The 14,149-nt window shown below is 42.4% G+C and overlaps 1 long non-coding RNA gene across 1 annotated transcript; it reads left to right on the top strand.

Annotated features, from left to right (window-relative positions):
* Positions 1-991: 991 nt before the first annotated feature.
* On the top strand, positions 992-13,300 carry LOC148146066 (uncharacterized). The gene is made up of 3 exons (XR_015761029.1): positions 992-1,017; positions 11,049-11,128; positions 12,056-13,300. It is a non-coding gene; the product is annotated as an uncharacterized LOC148146066 (long non-coding RNA).
* Positions 13,301-14,149: the final 849 nt, after the last annotated feature.

Below are 14,149 nucleotides of genomic sequence, written 5' to 3'. Positions count from 1 at the left end.
CCGTGTAGCAGGATGTACCAGTAACAGGAGAATAGTGTGCCAGTCTCAGGAGGGGAGTCGCCAACGGATGGAATTTAGTTCGGCAGGATGATTGCACGAAGACAGCAAACGATGCCAGGATAGTCACATATAAGGAATGAGATAAATAAGAGTAAGGGGCGACAGGCTTAGAGTAATGGGGGAAGTAAACAGAGGTGGAGAGAAGCTAGACAAAGGTGGAGTGAAGCTGGAGCTTGTGATAGGCTACACGCTACAGCAAAAGTAACCAATGGGGTGAAAGTGGAGGACCGAGAGACACAGCTGAACAGCATAAATCAGAATGTAACCCTCAGATCGGGGCGCTTACTCGTAAGGCACCCGTTCTTGCAAGCACGTATCAATAAAGTTCGCTGCTTCAGAATTTGACTCGGACTGAAATTTATTAATATGTGAGTTTTGTTTCTCACAGTGTGTTTTTTCCCCATTGCCCAGAGCTTTGTACATCGAGTCCCTTCGGACCCTGGCCATCTTTGATCTCTGTACAAAATGGAAGTTGGCCCAGGTGACTGCGATGGCACAAACCTGGGACCCTGGTGCTGTGAGGCAGCAGTGCTATCCACTGAGCCACTCCAAAATATTGGGGGAATCGACGTTTCGGGCATAAACCCTTCATCTGGAATGTGATGAAGGGTTCCTGATGAAGGGCTTATGCCTGAAATATCGATTCTCCCGCTCCTTGGAAGCTGCCTGACCGGCTGTGCTTTTCCAGCACCACATTTTTAACTCTGACTCTCCATCATTGACACTGAGCACCGTCTCCTCCACATTCATTCCTAAACGACAAATCCCTAGACCGCACCTCATTTTCTATTGGCTGCAACCACGAGATTGATAGACGCTTTGACCAATCGGAGCTGGATACAGACTAAGGCCCGCCCTGGGCTCATGCGGGGTCTCGAGGCGCGGCCGTTTAACCGACTCTGCGCGAGCTCGCGGTTAGGAATTTGGAGAGTTTATTTTCAAATGTTTCCAGTGAGGGTAAGAAAACATCTATGATACTAATCAGTAAACTGTTAATGTGCGGATACACTGAGGAGGAAAGTTTTTCTATCCAATTACCTGTCCAAATGATGTTGGCGCTCGGGGTTAACAGGACACCAGATCAGGATGAGATACATCCAAGGATTCTGATTGAAGTGAGAGGGGCACTGGACACAACATTACAGTCTCCTCTGGACTGAGAGGAGGTGTCAGGAGACTGGAGGGTTATCAACATTACGGCTTTGTTTTGTAAAGGGTTTTAAGTGTGATCCAGCCATTTGTAGCTTTGTCGGTTGAACACTGGAAGTGAGGAAGTGTCTGGCAATGATTATTTGGTATAAAGCTAGCAGTCACGTGGAAAAAGGTGGGTGGGATAGGAAAGGTCAAGGGGTAGTTTTTTTTAGATTAGATTACAGTATGGAAACAGGCCCTTCGGCCCAACAGGTCCACACCGACCCGCCGAAGCGCAACACACCCATACCCCTACATTTACCCCTATACCTAACACTACGGGCAATTTAGCATGGCCAATTCACCTGACCCTGCACATCTTTGGACTGTGGGAGGAAACCGGAGCACCCAGAGGAAACCCACGCAGACACGGGGAGAACGTGCAAACTCCACACAGTCAGTCGCCTGAGGCGGGAATTGAACCCGGGGCTCTGGCGCTGTGAGGCAGCAGTGCTAACCACTGTGCCACCGTGCCGCCCACGGTGGTTAGCACAGTGGTTAGCACTTGCCTATTGGACTCCCGACTCAGGCGACTGACTGTGTGGAGTTTGCACGTTCTCCCCGTGTCTGCGTGGGTTTCCTCCGGGTGCTCCGGTTTCCTCCTACAGTCCAAAGATGTGCAGGTCAGGTGAATTGGCCATGCTAAATTGCCCGTAGTGTTAGGTAATAAGGGGTAAATGTAGGGGTATGGGTGGGTTGCGCTTCGGCGGGTCGGTGTGGACTTGTTGGGCCGAAGGGCCTGTTTCCACACTGTAAGTAATCTAATCTACCAGAATTGCACACACTATTCCAACAGTGGCCTAACCAATGTGCAACATGACCTCCCAACTCCTGTACTCAATAGACATTTTTTCTAGCTAGAAGAAAGTTTCCTGAGTGGAGTTCCCAGGGATCAATATTGGGACTACCATGTTCCAGGGAGGACAAGGATGACAAGGTAAGGGACCCTTGCATGGTGAGTGAGGTGATGAATTTGGTCAAAAGGGGGAAAAAAAACCATACGTAAGGTTTAGGAAATTAAACCGGCCAGCATCTGTGAGGACTATAAAGAAAGCAGGAAAGTACACGAGCAGGGAGGAGAGCATGAAAGAGCCGTGAAATGACCTTGACAAGTAGAGTTAAAGGGAATCCCAAGGCAGACTATGCATACATTAAAAACCAAAAGCTGTCTAGGGAGAAGATAGGACCATTCAAGGATAAAGGAGGGAACTTGTGCTTGGAGGCAGAGGATATGAGCACTTTGGATCGGTCTTTACCTAGGAGAAGGATATGGAGGAGAGTGAGATGAATGTGGAAAATGCTAATATACTCGGGCATTTTGAGATCAAGAAAGAAGAGGTGCTGTGTCTCTTAAGAGCTTTAAGATGGATAAGTCCCCAGGCCCAATGATATCTACCCCAGGTTATTGAGAGAGGCAAGAAAGTAGATTGCTGGGGCCTTGACAAAGATCTTTGCATCCTTGCTGGCCACTGGAGAGATCCTGGATAACTGGCAAGCAGCTAATGTTGTTCCTCTGTTCAAGAATGAAAATCCAGGAAACTACAGACCGGTGAGTCTCTCCTCAGTGGTTGGGAAGGTATTTAAGAGTGTTCTTAGGGATAGGATGTATGTGCAGTAGGAAAGTGTGGCCTAACTGGGGACAGTCCATATGGCTTTGTGTAGGATATGACAAAGGTGATCGATGAGGTAGACAGTATCCACTGTTCTACCATGGATTTTAATAAAGCTTTCAACAAAGTCCCTCATGGTAGGCTTATCCTGAAGATTATGATACATAGGATCCACAGTGACTTGGTCACTCACATTCAGAATTGGCTGGCCCTTAGAGGGCAGAGGGTAATGTTGGAAGGGTGTTTTTCTGGCTGGAGATCCATGGTTATTGGAGTTCCGCAGTGATCCAGACTGCGACCTGTGCTATTTTGTGATGTGGATAAATGGCTTGAATGAAAAAGTAGGTGGGTGGATTAGTATGTTTGCAGATGACACTAAAAATGGTAGAGTTGTAGGTAGTTAGGCGTTTGTCAAAAAATATTGGGATATAGGTCAGTTGCATATATGGACAGAGAAATAGCAGATGGAGTTTAATCCAGTTAATTGCGAGAAGCTCTGCTTGGGAAATCAAATGTTAAGGAAAAATATAAGTTAATGGCAGGACTCTGAACATATCGATGTATAGAGGGATCTTGCAGTTTAAGTCGATAGCTTCTTGAAAGTGGCCATGAAAGTAGACAGGGTGTTAAGAAGGTGTATGGTATCCTTACCTTTATTGGTCAGGGAATTGAGTACAAGACTCAGGATTGCATGTCGAACCTATATAAGATTTTAGTTAGGACACACTTAGAGTATTGAGTTCAATTCTGGTCACCACATGATGGGAAGAATGTGGAGGTTTTGGAGAGGGTGCAGAAGAGGTTTACCAGGATGCTGCCTAGATTAGAAGGTGTGCATGATAAGAGGCTTGAAAAACTTGGGTTGTTTTCTCTGGAGCAGCAGAGTACAATAGGAGACTTATTAGACATCCAGAACTGAGATGTGTGAGTTGGCAGTGAGAATCTTTTTCCCAGGGTCAAATGTCTAACACTAGGGGGCATGCATTTAATGTGAGAGGGGTTAAGTTCTAAGGAGATGTGAGGTGCAAGTCTTTTTTTAAAAAGTAGTAGGAGTCTGGAATGTGCTGCTGGTGGTAGTGGTGAAGGCAGATATGATAGGAGCTTTAAGATAAGCACATGAATATGCAAGGAATGGATGGATGGATATGGACTAAGGAAAGACAAAAGGGATTACTTTAATTTGTCATGTTTGGTACAATGTTGTGGGCCAAAGGGTCTGTTCCTGTGTTGTACTGTTCCAATTTCTATGATCAAACCGTGTGAGACTTGGGAAGCCAATTTGCATGAGATGTCTCGTGCAGTTTAATGTATGTGACTTAATTGCAGCTGCTAATGTAGCACTGTTGCAGCACAGTGGTACTGCCTCTTTCACTTAACACAGAAAAGAACAAGATTGTTAATAGTAGGGCCCTGTGGATTGCTTTCAATTGGAGAGACATTGGGCTGCAAGTATATATTTCCTTGGAAGTGGTAGGCTGGCTAGTGAAGAAAACATTTTGCATGCTTGCCTTCATTGTTCAGCGCATTGAGTACAGAAGTTGGGACATCTTGGTACACTTGTACAAGACAATGGTAAGGTCACATGTGAAGTACTGCATACAAATCGGGTCATTCTATGATAGGAAAGATGCTATTAAATTGGAAGGTTGCAAATACATTTACCAGAATGGCACCGAAATAGAAGGTTTAAGCTATAAGGAGAAACTGGGTCTTTATACTTGGAACATTAGAGGTTGAGGGGTGATCTTTATTGATGTTTATAAAATATGAAGGGGCATTGATAAAGTGATAGCCAAAGTCTTTTCCCCAGGGTAGGGGAGACCAAAACAAGATACATAGATTTAAGGTGAGAGGGGAAAGATTTTAAAAGGGACCTGAGGGGGATATTTTTCTTACTGCCAGAAGAAGTGGTGGAAGTGGATACAATTATAACATTTAAAAGTCATTTGGAAAGGGACATAGATCAGTGGCCAAATGCTGGCAAATGGGACTACTTTACTTTAGAACCATAAAGTATTGGGGAATCAATAGTTAAAAGCTTCTGTTTTCTAAGTGCCCATTTAGCAATAGTAACTTGCCTCATAAGATGGCTAGTCACAGTGACCATGAGAATGAATTAAGGAATGTACGATTCTTGGCATATCCTTCTAGCTGTGCTTCCCCAGACAGAGAGGTCAGGCAGCATCCGAGGAGCAAGAGAGTCAACGTTTTGGGCAGGGCCCTCTTCAGGACTCCCACTTGACAATCTGAGAATAACCCCGACCTGATCTAAGTAAACGATGGATGGCTCTGGTTGAGGCACTGAATGCCTGCTCCTTCTCCTTGTTCATATCTACTATCAGTTGCCAGACCATGTGTAGATTTACAATGAAATGTCTGGATTATGGGGTGAGTGGTTAGTATTAATAATCTGAGGGAAAGTATCACCAACATTGAAGTCTTCACATTGAGTACAGATTAAAATCAGTTCATTATTGAAACAGAGTCATACAGCATAGAAAGAGACCTTTCAATCCATCAGTCCATTCTGAACATAATCCCAAACTAAACGAGTCCAACCTGCCTGATCATGGCTCTTTTCTCTCCAAATCTTTCCTATTCATGACTTGGAGGTGCCATTGTTGGACTGGGGTGGACAAAGTTAAAAATCACACAGGGTATAGTCCAACAGGTTTGTTTGGAAGCACTAGCTCCGAAAGCTGTGTTGTGTGGTTTTTAACTTTTTCCTATTCATGTATCTATTCAAACATCTTTTAAATGTTGTAATTGTACCTCTGCCTTTGAAATCTCTCTCCTCTCACCTTAAAAATGTGCCTCCAAGTTTTGAAATCCTCCATCCTAGGGAAAAGACAACTACCATTACCTCTATCTAAATCTCTCACTATCTTATAAAGTTCTATCAGATCACCTTTCAACCTTCTGCACTCCAGTGAAAAATAGTGTCAGCCTAACCAACCATTCTTCATAACTCAAACCTTCTATACCCACCAATAACTTGGTGAGTCTCTTCTGAGCCCTCTCCAGCTTGATAATATTCTTCCAATAACTGAGTGACCAGAACTCAACACAACACTCCAGAAGAGGATTCACCAATGTCCTGTTCAGCCTCAACAGACTTCCCAATTCCTATACTCAATGGACTGAGCAATGAAGGCAAGCGTGCCAAGTGTCTTTTTATCCACCTTGTCCATATATGATACAAATTTCAAAGAATTATATACCTGCATCCCTGGGCTGCTCTGTTCTATATACTTTCAAGTATTTCCTGATAACAAATTCAAATGCTGCACACAAGTTGATTGCTGCAGATTTTACAGCTTCAGTTTGTTCAAATGAAAATGTCGTAATGACAGTACAGCTAAACTTCCGTTCTGTTTCAGTCGAAGGTGTTCAGAAAGACCAGAAGATATTCCAGGTACAAAGTGAAATACCATGGGTGAACACTATCCCAATAAAGGAGAAGTTGCAAAGTTTCTCGACTGTTGATTGATGCATTGAGTTAACACTCATCTCTAAATTGAAAAGCTGTAGAAGATGAACTGCTTTCTTTTCCCAAACAAATTCCACATCTGGAAGCACAGTAGCAATGATTGGAGACCCAGGGACTGGGAAAATAATAAGACCATAAGACATAGGAGTGGAAGTAAGGTCATTCGGCCCATCGAGTGCACTCCGCCATTCAATCATGGCTGATGGGCATTTCAACTCCACTAATTTCAACTAATGGTGCAAAAAAAACTTTTTCTGATTTGGTAACTGGGAAAATATACTCTCAGATTGAATATTAGCTGTAGAATAAACCTGAAGAACCTGATGCTGGATCAGTATCCTCACTTTAGGAATGTTCTCAGCGAGGTCTGGAAAAACCCAGAGGATTTGCTGTTTATTTGCGATGGCTTGGATGAATTGAAGGAGAGATTTGATTTTTCTGAAAACTGGAGAAATGCAGAACTTCAGTTTGTGTGCACTGATCCTGAATGCTAGTGTGAAGTGTCTGACATTGTGTCCAGTTTAATCTAGCACCAGCTATTCCCAGGATGTTCAGTACAGGTGACCAGCTATTCCCCTACAGTCCACTTATTTGAAAAGGCTGAGATCATTGGCTGGGTTGAATTTCTGGGATCTATTGGTGATGCACAGAAGGAATATTTCAGCAAGTGCTTTGAATATCAGATGGTGGCAGCAGCTGTTTTTAAATACATAGTGGAGGAGATCCTTTACACTATGTGCCCCAACCCTTCAAACTGCTGGATCCTTGGTCTGTCACTGGGTCCCTCACACAGAGCCAGGGAACAGCAGCAAGTTTCCAAGACCGTAACCCAACTCGATTCCTACTATATTTACAACACTCTGCAAAACCATTGCTGAGAAATTGAAAACCCCTGTGATGTGTTACTGAAGCTTGGTGAGACAACCTTCACAGGACTCTGTGCAGAAGATTGTGTTTAGCAATGGAGATTTGATCCAGTATATTCTGCAACCCCCCACCCCCAGTTCCTGTCTGGATTCATGATGGAACTATGTAGAGAGATGATTCTGTCTGCACATAATCATCATTACACATTCCCACAAGTCACCAGCCAAGAGTTTATAGCTGCACTCACACAATTCCTGACTGCAGAATGTCCTCAGGAGCTATCTCAGTGAGTAAGATGGTTGATTTGAGGTACTTTCCCATTTTGTCACTGTTATCTGTCTAGATACATCTTAAAAGACGCTATCCTGTCCGTGTCTACCACCTCAACTAGCAATGCATTCCAGGCACACACCACCCTCTGTTTAAAAAAACTTTCTATGCAGATCCTCCCTAAACTTTACTCCTCTCACTTTGAACTCGTTACCCCTTGCAGTTGAGTCCCACATTCTAGGAAAAAAGCTTCTTGCTTTTCGCTGTTACATTCACTAGACGAGCAGCAATTACTGCAGTCCTTTTGTAACCTCTGGCTGATGTGTCAATTGGAGCATGAACACTAAATATTCAGTAAGAGGAAGCAAAGAGCAGCCATTGGACGATGATCTGTAAATGAGGGACCTTAGCTTGTCCCATAGTGTGGAATTAGGTTAGCTCACTGCATCAGTGACAGCAAACTCAGAGACTTCTCACTTGCTGCTGTGTAAAAAAAAAGTGTTGGCAGTGGGTGCCTTTGTTGTGATCACCATCAATACTTTAATTAACTTGGAAGCTAAAATCATCTGGGATAAAGATTCTGGTTTAATAGACTATTTGGTATTCTCAATGTTGTGCAGAAATACACCAGCTCGGTCTCCTGAGTAAACCTACAGCAATGAACGTAAGAATTTCCAATAATCCACATGTTGTGTGTGAGTCTTCGCTCTAGGAGGGTCTCACAAAATATCAGGCCAACTGAAATGTAGATCCAGTTTAAGAGGGAATCAAGGTCAAAAGACTCTATTTCCCTGTAAACTCATGTTGTAACATTTAAGAATTTCTGTTGTTAGAAACATTCCTGAGAGATGGACTTTACAGCTGCCACAGAGAAAGAAAATCCATCTAGTCCATGCACAAGCTCACTTTGTCCTCCAGCCCAGGGGCTGGGACACAGCATGGGGGAAGGATATTGTGAACAGATGGAGATGCAGAGGGGTTTTTACATGCAGTGGGCTGTGTAATGGAGGAACTACCGAGGGGACCGTTCAGGGAAGTTGAAGCTACACAGGTGAGGGCAATTAAGCCGGGACCATGGAGAAGGAGGTGCTAAATTTGGAAGACTTCAAACTTTGGAAGGAGGGACAGTTTCATGACTGAAAGACCGAAACATGGAACAAAAGAAAAAGAGAGAAAGTGAAAGAAGAAAGGAAGAGAGTGGAATAGAACATAGACAAAGGTAGAAAGAAGAAAGGGAAAACCAGCTATTTAGATACAGAACTGGCTCAAAGAAGATTGAGGGTGGTGGTAGAGGGTTCTTTTCAGACTAGACCTATGACCAGCAGTGTGTCACATGGATCAGTGCTGGGTCCACTGTTTTTTGTCATTTATATAAATGATTTGGGTGTAAACATAAGAGGTGTGGATAGTAAGTTTGTAGATGATACCAAAATTGGATACTTCATAGACAGCAGAAAAGATTATGTCAGAGTACAATTGGATCTTGATTAGGTGGCCAATGGACTGAGGAATAGCAGACGGCTTTTAATTTTAAATAAATGTGAGATGCTGCATTTCGGAAAGGCAAATCAGAGCAGGACATATACACTGGATGGGAAGGTCCTGAGAAGTTTTGCTGAACAAAGAGACCTTGGAATGTAGGTTCACAGTTCCTTGAAAGTGGAGTCGCAGGTAGACAGGATAGTGACGACATTTGGTATGTTTGTCTTTATTGGTAAGAACATTGAGTATCAGAGTTGGGAGGTCATATTGTGGCTTTACAGGACACTGGTTAGGCCACTTTTGAATTACTTGTGTAATTCTGGTCTCCCTGCTGTAGGAAAGATGTTGTAAATCTTTCCTGAACCCTTTCAAGTTGCACAAGGATGGTGTTAGTGTTGTAGGGTTTGAACTATAGGGAGTGGCTGAATACATTGGAGCTATTTTTCCTGGAGCATCAGAGGCTGAGGAATGACCTTATGGAGGTTTATAAAATCATGACGGACTTGGATAGGGTAAATAGACGTGGTCTTTTCACTGGGTTGGGGAATCCAAAACTAGAGGGAATAGGTTTAAGGTAATAGGGACCTAAGGGGCAAATTTTTAATGCAAAGGCTGGTGCATGTATGGAATGAGCTGCAAGACGAAATGGTGGTGGCTGGTACAATGACAGCATTTAAAAGGCATCTGGATAGGAAGGTTTAGAGTGATATGGGCCAAATACTGGCAAATGGGACCAGATTTATTTAAGATATCTGGTGGGCACGGATGTGTTTGACCAAAGAGTCTGTTTCTGTGCTGTACATCTTTATGACTCTAAGAGGCAAGAGAGAAAACCGAGAGAGAGTGATAATGTGACAGAAAGGAAAAATCAGAGAGGTACAACTAGGAGGCAGGGAGAGACATGGCGAGATTAAAGAGGTGATAGTCACCATTCCGGCTGATCTCAGATCTTGGTGGTTTCTCATACTCCCTCTCTCCCATTAGGGACAGTCCCTGCTCCAGTGGTTTTCTTCAGGATGGCTGATTTAGAGATGGGATTGAAACACTAACCACACACACACACACCCCTTGGTCAGTGTACATGGCGAAAGGGATAATGGCTGCCAGAACTTATCTGAAATAGCCCCAGGTCTGTCACTCAAAGTGCCTCTCTGCCCAAGTCCCAGTTCAACCAATCCCAGCTTTCTGTACCTGAGCCGCACAGCCGCAGTCATCTCTGTGGGATTAGAGGGGGGAGGGAAGAGTTGTGAGACAAACAGTAGATAAATAGTTTAATCCAGACTGCCTTTGTCTACTGCTGCTTTGCATTTTACAGTTTTAGAATGAAAACCATATGTATTTTAAAACTGATCAAATTCCTTTTGCCTTTGATCAATAGAAAAACCCAATGTAAAATCCTCAATTTGCGATTACCAGGAGTCAACCCAGGTCACCTACTTCTCATACAGCTACACTCACCACAATACTAATTGGAAGCACACTAGCTTTCGGAGCGACGCTCCTTCATCAGGTGATAGTCCTGATCACCTGATGATCCAGGTAACTATCACCTGATGAAGGAGCGTCGCTCCAAAAGCTAGTGTGCTTCCAATTAAACCTGTTGGACTATAACCTGGTGTTGTGTGATTTTTAACTTTGTACACCCCAGTCCAAAGCCGGCATCTCCAAATCACAATACTAATATTACTGTAGACTTCAACACACAACACAATGCCTAAACACACTTAAAAAGATCTTTATCCTGATAACTTAGACAGCGTGATCGACCAAAGTGATTTTTTTAATCATATACGAAGACATGGATTTTAAGGAGCATCTTAAATAGGAGAAAGTGAGGTGTAATCAGAAAAACTTTATCAATGTTCTGATTACACCTCAGGGAGAGGGAGTCCAGAAGTCGCTCTGGTTGTGTTGGATTCCCCAACCAATGCATCAGCTGTTTTGAGGAAAGAAATAAATGAGATCAGTGATTTGAATGGAAATAATGTAAATTATTGTTGAAAATAATCAGAAGACAATTTTTACAGGATATTATTTATTCTTTATAATAGAAACTTTTTTTTCTCCCTTTTGTCCAGATAAATGGATCAAAGAAATCAGTAAAGAAGAATGGAGATGAGCCTGTGTTTGCATTTCCCCCTCTGGCCTGCAGTAAATGGTAATCCTTGCCTCAAGTCCTTTTTTTCATTTGCTTCACTCACTGACACATTCATCGCAAGCAATTGTATTATCTTTTATGCATATCTAATTCCTGTTTCGGTTTTGCTTTTATTGTTCAGCTTTCTACTAACTGTTGCTCGTTGCTGTCAGTGCTTTTACACTGCTTTGCTCCTCCATTCTCTTTTATTTTGCTCTTCAGATCAAGTCATCACTTGCCCATTACAAGAGGAATGTTATCATGATGCTATTCCTCCTTCTTCTTTCATTCCATCCTTTATGTGGGCTCCTCATCCATTATCTGTGCATCTCATGTTGGCTGTCAGTTAGTTGGATTTATTCATCAATTGAATTATATTTATAACTGGATATTTCACTACACACATTAACTTATCTCTGAAGTTTTTCTGGGTCACCACATAAATAAATGTATTTGTGCAGCAACTAAGGTTCCGCAGCATATATGCAATTTTTATAAAGAGGTGATTAAGCATTGGAATTCAGAGAATAACCAGCATGAAAGAAATATAAAATGTACACCAACCAGAGAAGTATGAAGCTAGCAGATATGGCAAAGAGTAAAATCACAGATTGCTTTCTGCTCTCTATCTCTGGGTCATGCTCTATTTTTCTTTGACCCCTCAGTCCTTTATGCATCTTACTGGCTTCGAAGATCTGTCTGACAGTCAGAACATTGATAAAGAGAATAAATGTGAATGGGAAAAAAGGTGTTTAAAAAATGTTCAAAATATTTAAAACCTATCCACCGATGGTCATAAAAATAACCGGCCTGGTTGAGAGTACCATGGAACATTGTTACTGATCATTCCAGGTTTATATCGAAAGTAGTTGGGAATGTTCTTTAAAGAAAACAAAATGCCGATTATTGCTAGAACTCTCATTGCAGTTTTCTCTGTGCAATACTTAGTTTTCATCTGATGAAAACCAAATGGTGGCAAATCGATCAAAAGAAAAAGCAACAGTGAACCAGGCAGAACAATCAATGGTCAAGCAGCAAATGACAAAGAGAACACTACAAACAGGAGTGATGTCCAGGAAACAGTGTGGATAATAATAATATGGAAATTGACAAAGTATAACAAACAACAATGAACAGTAGATCAGACATTGACATGGCCACCAGATAGCGAATGGTGCATGTAGAAAAACTAGACTTGCCCCAAGTCAAGAATGCAATCACCACTAGACTAACTGTAAGAGAAAGGAAAAAAAAAAGACAAAGTTACTGATGAAATATTCTCCATATCCAAGCCCAGACTGTAAATAATCCCACAAAGATAATTGTCATTCCATGTTATATGAAGTTTAAAGAATCTGAACTACAGCAGCAAACTCTCTCTAAATGAATCAATAGTACTTTAAAGGGCAGAGAAGAACATGAGCAGCAGATTGCTCATAGAAATATGGTCATGCACTCAATTTGGTTTGGTGTTGGCACCGATTGATTTCATCTGCTTTGTCGGTTATTTAGATTAGCTGAAGTTTCCCATAAGGCCACAACATCCACACAAAGACACCTGGGATCAATCAAGCAAACACCTGACACAAACATTGATTGAAAAATTTCTGTATTCAGTTTTGGAGCCTCCACAGCTCAGATTGTCTCCAGAATTGTATATCCATGCTTGAATGACAGTACAGGGCATTGAATCACTCCACAGTGTCTAGGAATGGATGTCCTCCACAATACTGTGATGATGATGCTCCTTGAACAAGATTAGGTTGTCCTTAGTTGTTTTTCAGAGGTTCCATTTTTGTCTGCGTTTATCTACTTGAAGAAGCTTTTAAGTTTAAAAAACACACTTGTACAATGAAAGAGGAATGGCCAGTTCTCCCTGCTTAGCTTTTATCTGGTTTGTTTTGGAGAAAGTGAGGACTGCAGATGCTGGAGATCAGAGCTGAAAAATGTGTTGCTGGAAAAGCGCAGCAGGTCAGGCAGCATCCAAGGAGCATGAGAATCGATGTTTCGGGCATAAGTTGAGTTGTGATAGTCTGTTAGGTTTTCAGATAGGTTAAGGTATTCTGTTAAACTTGTTAAGTTTCATGTGATATTCTGTAAATAAATTGGTTTTAAACAAAACAGAAAGAGTTTTGACCAGCTGCATCACTTTGGGAATATCTACTGAAAACAACCAGAAAAGTTAGGGTCTGGGCTACCTTCTTGAAATGTTTTGATGGGGTCTGGCCTGGTCCATCACAGTATGGTTGAACAAATAATCGTGCATTGAGTCCCTCCCTCTTGCATTGGATTGAACACCCTGTCAATCTTAACGATGAAGGTACTCAGCAGTGAATCCAACCACCATGTCCCAGGTTGGATATCCACCACAATCAAAAGAACTTCATCATTTGATAAAGAATCCAGTAACGGTCCAAGACTGTACACTATGGCCCCCATTCAAATAAAATCTGAATCGATGCAGCATTGGCCATTACAGCTCTCCAGTTTAGAAATCAGACTCTTTATCTGAGATTAAGTAAAACTTCCTACCTATGTTCAGGCTCATGCTCCCAAGCTCCTCTCATAGGCGCTCTTGTGAATAGGGATCCCCCCCCCCCCCATTGTGTCTACAGTGACCCTTCAAAAAGCATCTCACCTAGACCTTCTCCCCAACCCAATGGATGTGTTTTTTATCATGGCTAACCCACCTGATCGGAATAGCATGACACTATTGGACAATTTAAAATGGCCACATCTTTGCATTATGGAGAAACCTCTGGAGAAATGGGGAGAATGTTCAAACTCCACACTGACATTCATCCAAGGTTGGAATGGAATCCAGGTCCCTGATGCAGTGAGGCAGCAGTGCTAACTACCTTGTCACTGTGCCACCATAAATCCTTATGGATTCAGGCCAATGCTACCGATTTGGGAAAACAATGCCTAATGGTATTATCATTAGACTGTTAATTCAGAGACCTTGGTAATTCTCTGGGGAGCTGGGTTCGACATTCACAATGGCAGATGGTGGAATTTCATTTCATTTAAAATCTGGACTTA

This window comes from Chiloscyllium plagiosum, unplaced genomic scaffold (assembly GCF_037043375.1).
Source record: "Chiloscyllium plagiosum isolate Xiang-an unplaced genomic scaffold, Cpla_swu_hap1 HiC_scaffold_22, whole genome shotgun sequence".
Taxonomy (NCBI): domain Eukaryota; kingdom Metazoa; phylum Chordata; class Chondrichthyes; order Orectolobiformes; family Hemiscylliidae; genus Chiloscyllium; species Chiloscyllium plagiosum.
Note: the sequence above shows the minus strand (reverse complement) of the source record. Positions and strands in the feature narration are given on the sequence as shown.